This window comes from Lactuca sativa, chromosome 3, assembly GCF_002870075.4.
Source record: "Lactuca sativa cultivar Salinas chromosome 3, Lsat_Salinas_v11, whole genome shotgun sequence".
Classification (NCBI taxonomy): Eukaryota; Viridiplantae; Streptophyta; class Magnoliopsida; order Asterales; family Asteraceae; genus Lactuca; species Lactuca sativa.
Window position 1 is genome coordinate 19873671 of NC_056625.2, and position 19589 is coordinate 19893259.

Genomic DNA, 19589 nt, shown 5'->3' on the forward strand with positions numbered 1-19589 from the left:
ATGATGGCATTGATGGGAGCGCGTACCTTGACATTTCGAGAGTTCAGAGCCTGCGGGGCACCAGATTATCATGGGGCTAGGGACCCCATTGCTAGCAGCAGATGGTTGGTTGATGTTGCCAACGCTTTTCGTACGAGCAAGTGTCCCGAGGGGGACAAGGTTAGACTCGCCTCCTGTCTTCTGAAGGACAGAGCGAGGGATTGGTGGGAGGAGATTGGTCATGCTTTGGGGGATGATGCCGCGTTGGACGCGATGAGTTGGAGCGATTTCTCGGCCAGGTTCAGGGCGGAGTTTTCGCCGATTATTGAGGTGCAGCAGCTGGCACGAGAGTTTCAGGATTTGACGCAGACTACTGAGACTGTGGCGGAGATCACCGCCAACTTCAGGGAGAGGGCTCTTCTTGTACCGCAGTATGTAGCGGATGAGGAGATGAAGAAGGCTCGGTACCATGAGATGTTGAGGGACGACATCAGGGAGTTCGTGAGCAGGTCCAGCTGTAAGACGCTGGAAGATATGATTTCTCGGGCTAGGGAAAGGGAAATTGATTTGGAGCAGATCCGGAAGAGGAAGCCGGATGAGGTTCAGGTATCAGTGGGTTTGGGCAAAAGGCCCAAGGGATCAGATTCGAGATCGAGGGATCATCAGGACCGCAGTCGGTGCGGAAAGTGTGGCAGGGCGCACGGGGGCACGTGCAGGAGTGGTAGCGGTGGTGAGTCTGGCTGCTTCAAGTGCGGTCGGACTGGCCATTTTAGCAGGGATTGTACTGTTACCGCCGCGCAGGGATCAGACATGATATGTTTTCATTGCAACCAGCGGGGGCACAAGAAGGCCCAGTGCCCCAGTTTGTCTTCAGCAGGACGGGTGATGGCACCCGCCCCTGCAACCTTGAGGATCGCAGATGGCCGTCAGGGCCGGGTAGAGGCACCTGCAGCAGGGAGCAGGGCTTTCCAGATGACGACTTTGGAGACGCGAGCATCGCCGGACGTTGCAGGTATGCAATTTCCATTCTCAGTTCTTTTATTTTGTGCATGATTTCATTGTTATGGTTCTGCATCATTATCGGTATGAGTATTTTATTTTGATTGGTTGATTGTGATCGAGTTATATGCCATCTGCATACCTTGGATATTTGTATGGTAGTTAGGGGGATGTGCTCTATTGAATAAGGTTTCGAAGGATGCAGTAACTGTAGCATGCTTGGGAGGGATTTGGTACGTTTCGCTAGTTTAGAGTGGTGCATTGATTGTGATGGATTGGCTAAATCCCTAGCTATGGCGGGCTTGGGTTCCTCAGTAGATGGGTTATGGAATGGTAGCAAAGATCGGGATTTCTTTGAGTGTTGAGCAGCAAGGGATAAGCAGGATCGGAGTGGGGGAGAATCCTCCGGGTGTGCCCAGAGAGGAGCATGCAGACCCAGAACGAGTACGTGACCTCCGAGAGGGAAAAGAAGTAGTTCAACGTTTGATGGATTGAGGATTTCAGGGTTGGGAGTTTGAGAAACTCCATATCAGCTAGCGCGTGGGATGGTAATGGTTGGTTATGGTTGAGAATTCAGGTTGTGGATCGCCTGAAGGACTCGCGAGAGTCGGAATAAGGATCTTGAGAAGCCTATGGCACGTGGGTGCCTTCGTACTAGCAGTCGGCTATGGTTGGTGATGTAAGACTACGGGTAAGCCGTAGCATTCCTTAGTAGTTTCGTTAGCGGAGTCGGGGCGAGGCCCTTATCTCCTAGTGATCAGGTAGGGATCAGGAATGGGTAGTGAATGAGAGTAGTAAGGAGTTGCTTGTATAGCTCTAGAGAGGTGAGACCTTGGGAGAGGCCGCTCCAGGATATAGCTGGGTGAGACCCGTGGGCGAGGCCCGTATGAGATTGGCAGTGTAGATGAGACCTGGGAGCAGGGTTGCTTAGTAGTATGGTTGGGTGAGACCCGAGGGCGAGGCCCGTGAGTTTTAGCAGCGCAGGTGGGACCTGGTCGGGATCTTAGTGTCAAGTTAGGGGATCGGGGATCCCAGGTTTGTAGTGCCTGGATGGCAGGATTGTATGAACAGTTATAGGTGGTCGAGGTTTCTTTGGAAGTCGCTGGGAGCGACCAGTGATGGTGTTGGGACTAGCTATCGGTGGGAACCGGTAATCCAGTCATTGATAGGTTGGTAGGGACCAGGGCGGTCCCGGTTTATCAGGAAGTCAGTCGGGGAATAGTTGAATTGCCAGTCGGTGGCAGTGCGAATATGCAGAGTATGGTGGAGTTCAGTTAGTGAGTCGAGGGGTGCTCGACACCAAGTGTCGCCAGGAAGGAGTGTCAGTGAGTGCTGACGGTGATGACCCGATCTGGGAATAGCAGGGAGTTAATGGAGTTAGTTAAGGATAGGACCTTCACAGTGTCAAAGGAAAAGTCAGTAATGAGGCTTTGCCTTGGGAAGGCAAGGGATTTGCGCAAGGAAAGAAGTGGAGAACCTCTGCGGGTTCAGTGCAGTATTCGGTGGAAGACCAACGCAGGTAGGCGACTGGTGTTGGGTATTGGAGGCAAATCGCAGGCGGTGGGCCATGGTAAACTTCGAGGACGAAGTTCAGTTTAAGTGGGGGAGAGTTGTAACACCCAGGATTTTGAAAGCCAAGAAAGTGAAGGAAACCCTAAATTTAAGAGGGACTCGACGAGTCCAAGGAAGGACTCGGCGAGTCGGAGCGGGATCCGGGTCGATAAGAAAGTGACCAACTCGACGAGTCAGCCAAGTGGACTCGGCGAGTCTGGTCTGTGCGAGGAAAACCCTAAATCCGGGGCTTAGAACCTATTTAAACGTCTCAATCTTCTTCCTAGGGCTCCTTTACAGCCTCTCACACCCAGAACGCCGCACCTTAAGCCCCCATTGTGTTCATTCAAGCTTTTAGCCATTTTTGAGTGGTTTTAAGGAAGAAGAAGGAGTGGAAATCTTTGAAGCATCAAGGAGTGGTCTTGGATCCGAAGTTTGGGGAGCATTTCAGAGCATTGGAAGGTATTAGTCGTTTCTCTCCTCCAGATTTTCCTTGGTTATGAGTTTTGGGGCTTTTAAGCCATGTTTAAGACCAATCTTGAGCTTGAGGTCTAGATCTGAGGTTGCTACCTCAGATCCATGCTTGTTTTGGTATGGAATCCCATAAAGTATCAGCCATTGGGTGGAATTTGGAGCCTCTTGGTCCTAAACCCTAGCTATGGGTGTATTTTGCCTAGATCTCCCTCTCTACACGTAAAGTTTGCAACTTTACGTGGGAAATAGGCTTGGGGAGGGTATATCTATAGTTTGGAGCTCATGCATGACTCGGAAGTCCTCTGCATGTAAGTGGATCTTAGTGGACTCGACGAGTCCTTCGAGTGGACTCGGCGAGTAGCTTGAAGATGAGGAGGAACTCGACGAGTGGGATGAACAGCTCGTCGAGTCGTATGAAGATAGGCATGAACTCGGCGAGTTGGATGAACAACCCGGCGAGTTGGATGAAGATTGTCGTGCGCTCGGCGAGTCTGTTCTTAGACTCGGCGAGTCAGGTCGAGTGGTCCCAAACCCTTCGAGTTAAGACTCGAGTCAGCGAGTCGAGCCAGGACTCCGTGAGTTGGACAGGACAGGGATCGGGAATCAGTAAAGTCGCGAGTGGAAGGACTCTGTATTTATGGACTCGGCGAGTCAGTAGGGTGACTCGGCGAGTAGGGTTGACCTGGAAGGTTGACTTTGACCAGGACATTGAATTTGACCAGAGTTGACTTGGTTGACCTTTGGAGGTCAGTTAGACTAAGTATTGGGTTGTTATTGGTAGCTCGGGGAGCTAGCGAAGCAGCAGTTCAGAGTTAGCGGTCAGGTAGCGGTCAAAGGGGTTAGCAGCAGCAGTTCAGCAGTATCAGGTGAGTTTCCCTTTGTATGAATGGGTCTACGGCCACAATGCCGGCCCATGTAGCTATGAGTAGAAGACCCGGGGGTTAGCCCTAGGCACAGTATGCTAGTGTGATATTTGGACGAGGTCCAATGACGGAGGGCGGGTGCCCAAGGAGCGGTTTATGTGATAGTTTATACTTGTTGTCTGTGTGATACTTGTATGTGCCTGGTAGGGAGGTGAGAGAGGGCGAGGTCCCGTATCTCACCAATAGCAGAGTGTGGATGGTGTTCCACATCTCAGTAGCAGCAGAGCAGGGGCGAGGCCCAAGATAGGAAAGGAGTGAGGGTGGGCTGGGACCGAACCTCACTATCAGCAGGAGTATGGACGAGGTTCCATGACTCATCAGTCGCAGGACTCGGGCGGGGCCCAGAGATAGGCGAGGCCTTAGAGCAAGAGTTGTTAGTATATGTTTAGCTTATGTAATGTTATGTGATATGTTTATGTGCTATTATATGTTAGTGGGCGAGGCCCTGTGACAGGCGAGGCCTAAGTGAAACAGATCTGGAGCGGGGCTCGAAGCCAGGCGGGGCCTGGAGCGGTGGGGCCGTTGTAGCGGGCGAGGCCCGAAGTAGGGGGCGAGGCCCCGGATAGCGGACGTGGCCCAGTATGTGCAGTATGTGGTTATGCATGGTATGTGGTAAGGTGGGGAACTCACTAAGCTTCGTGCTTACGGTTTTCAGTTTTGTTTTCAGGTACTTCCGGTAGCGGAGGGAGGAGCTCGGGATGATCGCATGGCACACACCATGGATTAGTCAGCCTGGGAATGTTTACTCTGATAATAAACAAGTGTTTTGAATTTAATACTCAAAAGTTATGTTTGACTTATGATACGTTGTTTATAAATCCATTTTTAGTAATGTTTTAAAAGAAATTTTTAGTCGTGATTTTTGGGTCGTTACAAAGGTTGGGATGTCATTTCCTATGAGTAGTATGTCATCCACATACAATACCAAAAAACTAACTATACTCTCATTAGCCTTAACATATACACAGGACTCATCCTCGCTTCTCGAAAAGCCAAACTCTTTGACTCTCTCATCGAAACGAAGATTCCATCTATGAGATGCTTGTTTCAATCCATATATGGATTTCTCAAGCTTACACACTCTATTAGGGTACTTTGCATCAATAAAACCCTCTAGCTGACTCATGTAAACTTCCTCAGCCAACGTTCCATTAAAGAAAGCAGTTTTGACATCCATTTGCCATATTTCATAATCATGAAATGCAGCTATGGGTAGCATAACCCTAATAGACTTAATATTTGCTACTGGTGAGAAGGTCTCATCATAGCCAACTCCTGGAGTTTGAGTAAAGCCCTTCGCAACTATTCGTGCCTTATAAGTGTACCTTCCCATCCATGTCAATCTTCTTCTTGAAGATCCATTTGCACCCGACTCTCTTACGACCTGGTACATTTTCAACCAAGTTCCAAACTTGATTTTCATACATGGACTGAATCTCGTTGTCCATAGCCTCTTTCCATTTGGCAGACTCAGGGCCTGGCATGGCTTCCTTAAAGTTTTTAGGTTCATCCAAATTTACCAGTGTACTATCACTGATAAATGCATCACCTTCTGTAGTAATACGAAAACCATAATAAAAATCAGGTGTGCTACTAACTCTTGTGGAACGCCTTAGAGATACGAACTCATCAATCGACTTAATAGGAGTTTCCTCATCAGATTGATTTCTAGTGTTTGAGGTTCCTTCACCGCTTGACTCTTGAAGTTCTTCAAGGTCAATTTGCCTCCCACTGTTTCCTTGGCTTAAGAGTTCTCTCTCACGAAAGACTCCTCTCCTCGCCACGAAGACAACATTGTCACTCGGTCTGTAGAAGAGATCACCAAAGGATTTCTGGGGGTAGTCGATGAAAATACACCGCTCACTTCGAGGTTCGAGCTTTTCATGAGTCTTGCACCTCACAAAAGCCTCGCAACATCAAATCTTGATGTGGTCTAAAGTGGGAACTTTCCCAATCCGCATCTCGTGAAGTGTTTTGGCAACCTTTTCGGTAGGCACTAGATTAAAGATATGGGCGACAGTCTCCAAGGCATACCCCCAGAATGAGATTGGTAACGAACCTCGACTCATCTTGGAACAAACCATGTCCAACAAGGTCCGATTGTGCCTCTCATCCACACCATTCAGTCGTGGTGTCCTAGGAGGTGTCCATTGTGAAAGAATTCCACATTCTTTAAGATAGTCAAGGAACTCGATACTAAGATACTCACCACCTCGATCGGATCATAGCATCTTTATCTTCCTGCCCAACTGATCCTCCACTTCTTGTTTAAACTCTTTGAATTTCTCAAAGGTTTCTGACTTATGCTTGATTAAGTAGACATAGCCATATCTACTGTAATCATCAGTGTTGTCACCCCGATGAAAATCCTTAGGCTAGGTCCCTTATAAAAGGTGTTTAGGGACGTAAAGTGAGGATAACGGGGACAAGTAATCATGGCTATTGTTGTTTGATGAAATTAATAAATTTATTGTTGGTTGATGAAAATTAATAAATTTATTATTTGTGGGTTGAAAACTCTATATGCTCACCAAGCTCCCAAGTCTGACCCACTCAGCTTTTTGTATTACATGTAGTGGACCCCGAGCATAATTGGAAGACAACGAGAGACATTTTGATTATAGGCCAGTAGTTGTAAATAACTGTTGTAAGGCTTATAATGTACTGTTTATGCTTTTGATCTGTATCGGAACATGACATCACGAGGTTTTGTTATATAATGAAAACATATTTCTTTAAGAAATTTTTTGATAAATTTTTATTATATTTTGTTTTGGGAACAAATTCTGCAACATCTTTTGGAAAATTACTCTGATTTTATTTTAAAAGCATAAACTAAATCGGTATTTTCTGGCCGAGAAAAAATGGGGATGTCACAGTTGGTATCAGAGCATTAGTTTAAGCGAACTAGGAATTTGTAGGATTTCTAGACTTAAACTTAGAATGCTAAGTGATGATCGTGAGATGAGTGTCTACCATATTTTAGACACGAGCAGTAGTATATTTTAGGAAAGATGCCTAAAATACTTTTATGTGCTATATGCTATATGTTTGTCATATATGCCATTATTTGTATGGATCTATGGTCTGTTGCCGACCAGATATGGAAACCTTATGTGTTTAGGATTCTAAGTGTACGACTATGATATTAGAACTAGCATGTAAACGTTTTGGAGTAATAAGGAGAATTTAAACGTCTATCGAGAATAAATATCTAAATTATCCTTATTAGGTGTATAGATCAAATGGTGAGAACCCGAAGTGGACCGGAAAATGCAAATAGAAACCAAAAACCCCAACCCCAAGTGGTGGAACAGGTGCCGATAGCAGAAGTTGCACCAGAACCCAACACAATGGCTGGAGTACGAGCCATGATTCAGACAATGATGGTTGATCAAAGGGAGGAAATGAGACAATTATTTTTGAACAACAGGAGTGAACCTTTTATGCCTGTTGAACAACCCGAACTAAACGATGGTCAATCGGAGGAAGGAAACTATAGTAGATATGTTGGTCAAGATGAACCAATTGTGGTTTGGAGGAATAACCCGGAGAGGGAAATCAACAGATATGGGCGTATGTATAAGAATTTTTGGGGCGCCAAACTGTCAAGTCTTTCTGGAAGCCCAAAGCCTGTAGAAATTATGGACTGGATCTCTGAAATGGATATAGTATTTGAAAATTACAACTGTAGTGACAAGCAGAAAACTGTTTTTACGGTCAGACAACTGAAGACCAGAGTTTTAAGTTGGTGGAAGTTATTGGCAGACATGATGCTACATGCAGAAGCCCTAAAAATGTCTTGGGAAATGTTCTTGGAGCAGTTAAAGATGTAGTACTGCTTAGAGAAAGATGTGATAGATCTAAATAATGAATTTCAGAACTTGAAGAAAGGAAAAATGATCATAGACGACTATGCTACTGCATTTACCGAAAAGATGAAGTTATTTCCATACTTATTGCCAACTAAACTCTCAAAAATTGAGAGGTTCGCAAACGGATTGCCTGCCGACTTTGGCCCAACGGTCAAGATGGTAGTTACTCTGAAGACAACAGTCTAAGCAGCTAAAAATGTGGAAACCTAGTTAAAAGAAACGAATCAAGAGCGGGCAGAAGTTGGCGAAAAGAGAAAGTTTGAAGGAACTTAAGGTTCCAGCAAGAGAAGTAAGTTCTCGAAGTCTGGTTCGAGAAAATTCGGAGGAGGAGCCGAAGCAAAATGGTGTGATAAATGTAAGAAGAAACATGTTGGGAAATGTGACGAGGAGGTCACTTGTTCTAAATGTGGAAAGCCATGGCACTACGCCAGCAAGTGTACAACCAACAAAATGGTGTGCTATGGATACCATGAAGAAGGGCACATTTTAAAGGATTGCCCGAAGAAGATAGAGGCAATGAAGCCCAATCTCCCACCAAATCCAAAAGCCATAGCTTTCCAAATGACATTGGAAGCTGCAAAGGATGAAACAGATGTCGCTTCAGGTACTTTTCTAGTAAATGGATTGCCTGCCAATTTATTGTTTGATTCCGGAGCGAATTACTCCATTATATCACATAAATTTGGTGAAAGACTAGCATTGCCTATAGAAAAGCTAGATGATGCCCTAATTGTAGAAGTTGCTAGTGGCAAATTCATACATGTTAGCGATTATATTACGAATATCGTCATCGACCTGAATGGAAACGAATTCCAAGAAAAGTTGTTACCCATCGAGTTAAATGGTTTCGACATCGTTCTAGGGATGGATTGGCTTAGCGCAAATGATGTCGAAATATTGTGCAAGAAAAAGATAGGAAGGGTAAACCCACCTAGAAAGGAGTCGTTTATGGTATACGGAGATAAGTGTAGAGTAAATTCTAGATTCATTTCCCTACTGAAAGCCAATTTTTCGTGATCGATGCTAAGAAGGAGAAAAAGGATATGCAAAATATACCAGTGGTGTGTGACTATCCGGAAGTTTTTCCTAAGAATCTTCCTGGATTGCCCCCTGATAGACAAGTGGAGTTTAGAATAGACTTGTTACCAGGAACAACACCAATAGCAAAAACCCCATATCGATTAGCACCGACAGAGATGAAGGAGCTTATGACGCAACTTCAGGAGTTGTTGGACAACGGTTTTATTATACCTAGTTCATCACCCTGGGGTGCTCTGGTGTTATTCGTGAAGAAGAAAGATGGGAGCATGAGAATGTGTATAGATTACAAGGAGCTGAACAAGGCAACAATAAAGAACAAGTACCTGTTGCCAAGAATTGATGACCTGTTAGATCAGTTGCAAGGTTCGAGCTATTTCTCGAAGATTGATCTTAGGTCAGGATATCATCAGCTAAAGGTAAGAGAGCAGGATATTGAGAAGACTGCGTTCAGAACAAGATATAGACACTATGAGTTTTTGGTTATGTCATTTGTTATAACCAATACTCCAGCAGCCTTCATGTATTTAATGAACAGGGTTTGTAAACCATTCCTAGATAAATCTGTGATAGTGTTCATACATGACATTCTGATTTACTCAAAAAGCCAGGAGGAGCATGGAAGACAGTTGCGAGAAGTGTTAGAAGTATTAAAGATGGAGAAGTTGTATGTAAAGTTCTCCATATGTGATTTTTGGATTCAAGAAGTCCAATTTTTGGGTCATGTGGTTAACCAAGAAGGGATTATGGTTTATCGAGCTAAAATTGAAGCTATAACAAAGTGGGAACAACCAAAGAGTCCTACGGACATCTAAACCTTTCTAGGATTAGCTAGATGTTATCGAAGATTTATCCAAGGCTTTTCTTCGATAGCTGCCCCATTGATAGCTTTGACCTATAAGGGAGCTACTTATGCATGGAGTGAGAAACATAAGGAAGCATTCGAGAAGTTAAAGAAGAAATTATGTGAAGCACCGATTCTTTCTCTACCTGATGGAGTTGAAGACTTCGCAGTGTATAGCGATACGTCGGGAGTCGGGTTGGGATGTGTTTTAACTCAAAGAGAAAAGGTGATAGTATATGCATCTCGACAATTGAAAGAGCATGAAAAGAACTACCCAACTCATGATTTGGAGTTGGCAGCGGTAGTATTCTCCCTAAAGACATGGAGGAATTATCTTTATGGCACAAAGTGTGAACTTTTCACTGATCATAAGAGTCTTCAATATCTTTTTAATCAGAAGGAATTGAACATGAGGTAACGACGCTGGCTAGATTTATTCAAGGACTACGACTATGAGACACTTTACCACCCTGGTAAAGCAAATGTTTTCGATGATGCTCTCAGTCGGAAGGTAAACCTTGAAAAGAAAAGGACCATAGCATTGAGAATTGAAGCTGTCTCGACAGTTGTGGAAAGTATAAAGAAAGCTCAAAAGGAAGCTTTAGAGAAAAATGACCGAAAGGAAGAACGTTTGGGCAAAACGTTAGTGTTCAGTACAAAAAACCAAGGGTTGAAGGTATTCCAAGATAGGATTTGGGTACCTAGGACAGGAGGAATGAGAAATCTTCTGATAGAGGAATCTCACAAGACCATGTACTCGATTCATCCCGGCAGCACAAAGATGTATAGGCATCTGAAACCCTACTACTAGTGGCCGACGATGAAGCTTGATGTTGCTAAGTATGTGGCCGAGTGTGTGACATGTGAGAGGGTTAAAGCACAACATCAGAAACCGTATGGGAGTTTAGAACCTTTACTTGTACCCCTGGGTAAATGGAAAGACATCACTATGGATTTTATAACTAAACTACCCAGAACAAAGAACAGTCATGACATGATTTGGGTGGTCGTTGATCGGTTCACAAAAAGTGCACATTTCATAGCCGCTAATGAGAAGTGGTCTATGGAAAAGATCGCAAAGGTTTACGTGAAAGAGATAGTAAAATCTCATGGTGTTCCCCTGACGATTGCGTCAGACCTTGATAGTCGTTTCACTTCAAGGTTTTGGAAAAGTCTGCAAGAGGAATTAGGTACGAAATTGTGTCTACCATCCGCAAACCGATGGTCAGAGCGAACGAACAATTTAAACATTGGAGGATATGCTAAGAGCATGTACCCTGAAATTCCAAGGTAACTGGGATGAACATTTACCTCTGGTAGAATTTTCTTATAATAATAGTTTCCACTCAAGCATCAGGATGGCACCTTATCAAGCTTTGTATGGAGAAAAGTGTCGAACGCCGTCGTGTTGGCTTGAAGCTAGGGAAAAGCAGTTTATGGGACCTGAAATAGTCCATCAGACTGCTGAAAAGTTGAAAGTGATTAGGGAAAGGATGTTAGCAGCCCAGGATCGTCAAAAGAGTTATGCTGACAAGAAAAGACAACTGATATCATTCAAAGTTGGTGATTCGGTTTTACTTAAAGTCTCGCCGTGGAAGGGACTTACAAGATTTGGTAAAAGAGGAAAACCGAGTCCAAGGTTTATTGGACCGTTTAAAGTTCTTTAGAGGATTGGGAATCAAGCTTACAAGCTAGAATTACCAGAAGAACTAGAAGGTATTCATAACACCTTCCACGTGTGTTATTTGAGGAAGTTCATGGGAGAAGTTCCCGACATCATTTTGGATGAAAGTAAAAGGTTGATTGAAGAAACAGAGGCAATTGTTGCTCGTAAGACTAAGAAGTTGCTATGCAAGATGGTCAATTTAGTGCTTGTGCGATGGAAACATTCGAATGGGCCAAATCTCACCTGGGAAACGGAGAGTGACATGATGAGTCGCTATCCGCATTTGTTTGCTGATGTGTGATTCCGAGGACAGAATCATCCTACGGGGGAGAGAATTGTAACGCCCGTGTTTCTAGGCTAGGCACTAATGATGATGTAATAGTCTAGGCCAACCTTTGTAATTTATTTTGAAATAATAACTTGTATTATTTGAGTATTATGTGAATGTTATGTGAATTATGTGCTTATTTACTTAATTATTATGATTTAATGAATTAAGAATAAAAATAAGCGTCGAAAATAAATATTAGATAAACCCAATATCTATGAAGGAAATTGTAGTGGTCGTGACAAGGATTCCATAGATATAAAGAATACTGAAATCCGAGTTATAACGAAGAAGTTATGACATGTCGAAGTTTCACGACAGAACCGGTACGACACTACGTGCCGTAAGTAGTGAATTTACGATAGAACGATTTTTAGCCTTAGTGATCTAAACGAAAGTCGTAGAATTCGTTAAACCGAGAGCGTGAATAAAAAGAACGCCCAAATCTGACTTCATATGAGAAAGTTATGATTTTTTAAGTTTCGACTTAGCAGTATGCAGCCCAAAACTCGAAATTTCGATTGAGTGATTTTTAGCCAAAACAATCTAAACAAGAGTCGAAGATCTCCTCGATATTAGTGCAACAATAAAAAGACAGACGAAAGCGGACGTCGGATGAAGAAGTTATGAATTTTTAACGGACTTTTCTTGTCCCGGCCTGTTAAAAATATAACTTTAAAAATAAAATCAAAATTAGCCAATGAAGTCTAAATGAAAATTGTAAAGCATAGTCTCACCTACTCGTGGATATAAAGAGCGTCAAAAACGGAGCTCGTATGTGAAAGATACAAATTTTAGAAGCTTGGAAATTCGGAGTACGCCCAGTGTAAGGGAGTATGCCCAACGTACTCGTGTTCATGGTATGATTTGGGCCATGTAGCCTACTGCATCGCATGGTCGACACGTGTACGTAGCTCCGATGCGTCCGAGATGATCCACCCGTACACCCAGCGTACTGAGCCGCAACACAGTACGCCTAGCGTACGAGGACATTAAGCCCAGCGTAACACCGATGTTCAGCCACTATAAATAGAACTCAAGGTTGCCCGATTTTTGTTTACTTTCTTTACATATCTCACCCTTATACTCTCTCCTAAATTGCAAGAAATACCCCCAAAGCCTAGTGTATCATCCTAGCACCCGAAGCAAGTTCTAGAGCCCAGAAGATCCCGAGAAAAAGAGTTTTCGAGCCGAAACTTTGTCTACGTGAAGCCCGGTTTTTTAGAAAACATCTCGGTTTTATCGGAAACAATCATTTTAAGAGACGAAGTGTTGCCCGATTACCATCTTATCAAATGAATGTATAGTCACTTTCTTCTTACACATAGATATGAAGTATCTTCTATAAAATACGTGTTATGTGTAACTATATTGTTTGTTTAATTGAGATGGATGTTGAATAGATGTTTTATACAAGTTATAAACTATATATGTATTTTTATCTACAAATATGTTGGGTAAAACATGAGTAGATGAAATAGTTGATGTGTGTTAAAATGATGAGAGGCCTCGATATTTTTATTGTTTCAGTCATCTAGTGGAGTATAGATGACGACCACAGACCTTTCTAGACAGTCCAGTGGAACGCTAGCAGACCCGCAACCTGTAGGTGCTTGTGAACTTAGTGTTCAATGGTATACTCCATCGCCCACATGGTTTCCTTATTTGACATAAATTGTTGAGGAATCCCCAAAGCAGTGTTGTCACCCCGATGAAAATCCTTAGGCTAGGTCCCTTATGAAAGATGTTTAGCGACGTAAAGTGAGGATAACGGGAACGGGTAATCAGGGCTAATGTTGTTTGATGAAATTAATAAATTTATTGTTGGTTGATGAAAATTAATAAATTTATTATTTGTAGGTTGAAAATCTTATATGCTTACCAGGCTCCCAAGCCTGACCCACTCAGCTTTCTGTATTACAGGTAGTGGACCCCGAGCATAATTGGAAGACAATGAGAGACTTTTTGATTATAGGTCAGTAGTTGTAAATAATTGTTGTAAGGCTTATAATGTACTATTTATGCTTTTGATATGTATCCGAACATGACATCCCAAGGTTTTGTTATATAATGAAAACATATTTCTTTAAGAAATGTTTTGATAAATTTTTATTATATTTTGTTTTGGGAACAAATTCTGCAACATCTTTTAGAAAATTACTCTGATTTTATTTTAAAAGCATAAACTAAATCGGTCTTTTCTGGCCGAGAAAAATGGGGATGTCAAATAAGAATCCCCAATTAAACACCCAAATGAGAAATTAGGTCTAGGACCCAACATAATTATTTACAATTCAGAAGAGGGATGTCGTAATCTAAGTGCAAATAATTTGAAGGTAGGTAAAAGACATAAGAATCTACGAGAAAATGAGGATGTCACATAAGAATCCCTAATTTCCACCACGAAAAACGTAAAAGACAGTTAAGTTTTAAATGTATTGAAACTCCTAGATCTTTTGAGATTCATTGAACTTTTCAATGGCATGTTTAAATCTCGATATGCCCTTCAAGTTTGTGACTGTGATACCGAGGATCACAAACAAGGTGTGAATAACCATGCAATTGTACTTGGTGCTCTCGATGTCATTTACCACCTAATCAACATGTCGGTCAACCACACACGTTCCATTGATCTATGATAAACATCGAGCCACCCTTTGCGACCATTGTTAGTCCCAAATTAGTGTGTCGGTTATTCACGCACACTCCACTAATGACTTGACAGGGTGCAAAGCGTAATTTCATGGAGTAGCATCATTTCACATTTTTCCTAAAGTAACTAAGATTGAGAATTTTTTATAAAAAAAAAAAATAGTTACTTTATTAATCATTATACGTTTAATGAGGAATTAGTTGCCCTATCATACTTGTTCGGCTAACAACCTCCACCAATCAAGGAAACGGTGGGTGAGAGTGGACACTTATTAACCTGTCATTTTATAGGCAACAACCTTAACCCCCTTTATAGATCGACTTCGTGAATGAGGCCTACTAACGGTAAGACTATCTTAATCTTATATATATATATATATATATATATATATATATATATATATATATATATATATATATATATATATATATATATACTTATTAATCTTATAATATTATAATAGTATAAGGGTTAGAATTTTAAACTTGTAAAATTCTAAGGTTTGGAATTTTAATATTTCAAAAATTAAAACTTTAATTAAAAATTTTAATTCCAAAACTTGAGGGGAAGTTTTGAAACTTTTCAAAACATATTTTAGATCAAATTTGAAAAATAATTAATTAATCATATTATTAATATTTATCACATAATTTGACATAATCTATTTTTTTGACAAGATAATTCAAATCAAAATACAAATAATTAATCTTTATCATATAAAACAAATAATTATCCTATTTATGACAATTATCTTTGAATTGCATTAGGATAATCCATATCTTATTGTAAAAATCGGATTTTCACAACCAAAAACGTTTTTGGTAATTATCTTAATTCAATTTCAGTCAAAATCCCGAAAAATCAGCCACCAGACTGCCCGACTCGTCGAGTTAGAGAATGGACTCGTCGAGTTGCCCTGACTCGTCGACTTCATCAGGTAGAAGCATGATTTTTCGATTTTCAGCTTTGAACAATTTTAACAATGCATCAAATACAAAAGAAAAACGACCTAGGCTCTGATACCACTGTTGGATTATGAGCAAAACATCAGCACATGAAAACCCTAGAAATTTGGATCTAGGTTTTTCTATTTGTACATGCAATAATCATCCAAAGCTCTCAAACCCTAGATCTAGCATATTGAAATCGAAATCAACATAAATAAACTAGTAAGAATGTTACCTTTGATTGTTGCTTGAAGATCTTGAGCTTTTGAGAAACCTAGCACCTCAAATGTGATGCCTCTAATGAATCACAAACACCAAAGCAAATTGGATGATCTTGGAGAGAGGGGAAGGGTAAAATCGGCTCTTGGACTCCTTCTAGGGTTTCTGGTAGCTGAATTCTAGTGCCCAAGGGTTCCTTATATAGCTGCAGAGTTAGGGTTTCAGTCAAAGACATAATTAGGTTGCATAGGCTCTAAGCAGCCCACAAGATCCTTCTAGAATCCCTAGTTTGGACGACTTCCATATGGGCTCCCATATAAAATCGTCCATCTCTTTCTTAAGGGATCCACAGCCCATATTGCAACTATCTTATAATTACAATATCATTCCCTTTAATTCAGTTAACCTCTTTTGACCACAAAATTAATTCTAAATTAATTCTTGACCAATGTTAATTAATTAATATGATTTCTCCTTTAATATATTATTCCTATAATATATTAATAAACCATAATAGCCTTTTTCTCCATTATTCATCCAGTCAAGTTGCTTCGGTGAAGGCAACCCAAAAGGACCATGCTACAACCGGCTCAAGTACATACCAAATATAGTTATGGGCTTAGACACCTAATCCAACACATACTTCTCATATACACTAAAAATGACCTTTTAAGGGTAACGTTTCCAACTTTACCTGTTAATAGCTTTACATAATGCGTTTAGCTCAAACCCTAACTCTTTAGGAGCTTAAAAGGCCAAAATGACATCCTATAGCTTGCATGGGGCTTTAATGGCCATAAAGTTTGCACCTTTCTGCCATGAAAGCCCTCCATGGTTCTAGATCTGATGGTATACACACTTGGGATGTCCATATCCCAAAGATCAAGCTTCTTGGACCAAAAACCCAATAAAATGAATAATAAAGAGATCTAAGAAGTTACTAAGCAAGTTTGAGACTTGCTTACGAGAAAATGATGAGAATGAAAATGAGTCTCTGGATCTACTATCTTCTTCTTGAATCCCCAACCTTCTCCTTTCTTCACAAGCTTCAAAACACACAAAGTTTCACTCAAAATTGGCTCACATGCTCACAAATGCATTAGGGTTTCTGAAATCTAGGGTTTGGGACTTGAAGGTTGGAAATGAGGTCAAAATGTGGGGATTAGGATGCTTAAATATGGTGCAAAACCCAAAAATTAATGTTTCATTATGGCAGCCCTACTCATCGAGTTGAGGCTCTCAACTCGTCGAGTAGGTTACTTAAAATCACGCGTCTCTTCTGATCTTTACTCGACGAGTTTGGACTCCCAGCTCGTCGATTTGCTCTGCAAAAATGAATAAATTATAATTAAATGTGTACCAGGAACCAGACGTTATATTGTTGGGCTACAGTGACAATAACCCTACATTAAAAATACATAAACATCTATAAAAAAAACTTTAAAAAATACATAAATACGTAAAAATATATAAATAAAAATACGTTTATACGTTTAAAAATAAATAAAAAGACATAAACATCTATATAAAAACTTAAAAAATACATATAAATACTTAATACATAAAAAAATAACACATAAAACTACATAAAAAATATGTAAAGTACTTAAAAAATAAATATAAATACGTAAAAAAAATATGTTAACGCATTTAAAATACATAAAAAATAAGTAAACATATACATATAAAAAAATTTAAAAATCATAAATACGTAAAAATTGATATAAATGTGTAGAAAATACGTTTATACATTATATATAAATTTTGACAAAATCTGTAGGAGTTTCATTAATTTGAAAAAATTAACGATTTGGTTTCATGATCTGCTGAAGGGCTAAAGTGAATAAATTAGCCGGTTTCTTCGACTTTTCTATTCGAAAAGTTAAATAGTCGGAACTTTTCTCCTAAAAAAAACTTAAGACTTTATTATAAAACTTTAGGATATATACAATAAAGTCCTAATAATTTTAACGATTTGACAAAAAGTCCTAATTTTTTATTACAGTAAAGTCCTAACTACTGGCAGTTTTTGACACGCTTACCATTTTTTCCGGTTACCTGGTAATTAGGACTTTACTGTAAAAAAAATATAAAGTTTAAGACTTTCTTTTCAAATCATGAATTAGGACTTTACTATAAAAAAACAAAGTTTATGACTTTCTTGTCAAATCATTGAAAATATTGGCACTTTGGTGTATATATCCTTTAAGATAAATTTGAAAATATATGTTTAAGAATGGCAATTTTGTCTGTTTGTGTTCGTACAAACCGGAAAACACAAACACCACATGCCTAGTCAAAATGGTTTGAATGTTGAGAAGGGGTAAGAATGACAGTTTGTCTTTTCCAGTTTCTTAGTTCTCCGTTTTTAGGACTTTAAAAAGCCAATACAACCATAGTTCTTTCTTTTATTTTTGATTATCTCCATTTTTTTTCAATATCGGTTTGTTGAGATTAAAAAAAAAACAAAAAAAACTATTTAACAAGAAGTAAACGTTAAAGATTCCAATAGGATCTAGCTAACTAGAGAGCATGTTCCACTAACTCTTATGCTTAAATACTATCATACCATTAAATTTCTTACCAAAAAAGGGATAGATGCACTAAAATCCCAAGATTTATAATGATTTGACAAAAAATTTCTAAACTTTATTTTTTTTATAGTAAAATCCTAATTCACGATTTAACAAGAAAGTCCTAAACTTTTTTTTTACAATAAAATCCTAATTACCGGCTAACCGGTAAAAAAGGGTAAGCGTGTCAAAAATTTCTGATAGTTAGGATTTTACTGTAAAAATAATAAAGTTTAAGACTTTATTATCAAATTGTTGAAAATATATCAGACTTTAGTGTATATATCCCTAAAACTTTCCTAAAATATTTAGACTTCTCTGAAATTAAACCATCACTAAATGGTTTTTTAAGATTGTTATTAGCTTGTTATACTTTATATCTAGGGATGAGAATTTGGCCCGAAAACCTAAACTGAATCGAAAACCAAACCGAACGGAACCGAATTAGGCCCAAATAAGCAATTCGATTTGGGTTTCGGGTATCTATATTATGCTTATTCGATTCGGGTTACCCGAATAAGAGCTTATTTGGTTCTAAATACCCGAACCGAATAAGCATTCCTCGTGCCCTTTCTTTGATCGACAAATATCAAAATCATGATTCACACTTATGTCTCATCGTTCATAACAGGAAAAAAAAAAACTCTACGCTCGTCCTTGTCGTTTCAAAATCTACTAATCTTCTCAACTATTTCTAAACTCGAAATCACTTCTGTTGATCCTTCCTCCTGTTTCAGACTTTCAAAAATCAACCCTTCCTATTACCTCTAAGTATTCACAAATTCCTACTTTTTCTAGTCATTAAAAATTGGGTTCCAACTCAAGAAACTCAAGTAAGCAACTAACTATCATTATATTAATCTACTATGTAAATGCTATTATTTCAATGTGTTATTGTGTTATGTTAGTTTTTAAATGTTTTATATTGATATATAAAAGTACATTGTTATTCTATATGGGTTATTCGGATTATAGAATCCTAATACGGTTTATTCGGTTTGTTTTGGTTATATTAGGTCTCTAATCATCTTGTACATGTTATTTGGGTAATAATCGAACCGAATCGATTAATACCCGAACCGTACCCGTCATGGTTAATTGGTTCATTTTTCGGTTCATGTAATTATTCTTATTCAATTTTCGGATTATTCAGGTTCAGATCGGTTCAGTCCGGTTCTAACCCAAATAACATCTCTATTTATATCTCGTGTGGTGTGCAAATAATCGGTAATCACTTCTTAAATCAGTGTGTAGTAAAGTGCACCGTTTTGAAAACCGGACCGGCCGGTTGAACCAGGAACCGATCACAAATCCAGTTCAATTAGCCTAAAAAACCGTCTGTTTTGGGAACCAGAAAAAACCGTCAGTTTAATCAAAAACCGGTGAAAACCGTTTTGGTTGGACTGGTCAAAACCAGGTTTTAAAATTTTAAACTTAAAAACAAAACTCAACACTTTGGACAACACACAATAATAAGAGACCAACTCAGTCACTATGGGCCAATTTGATTGTCTAATTAG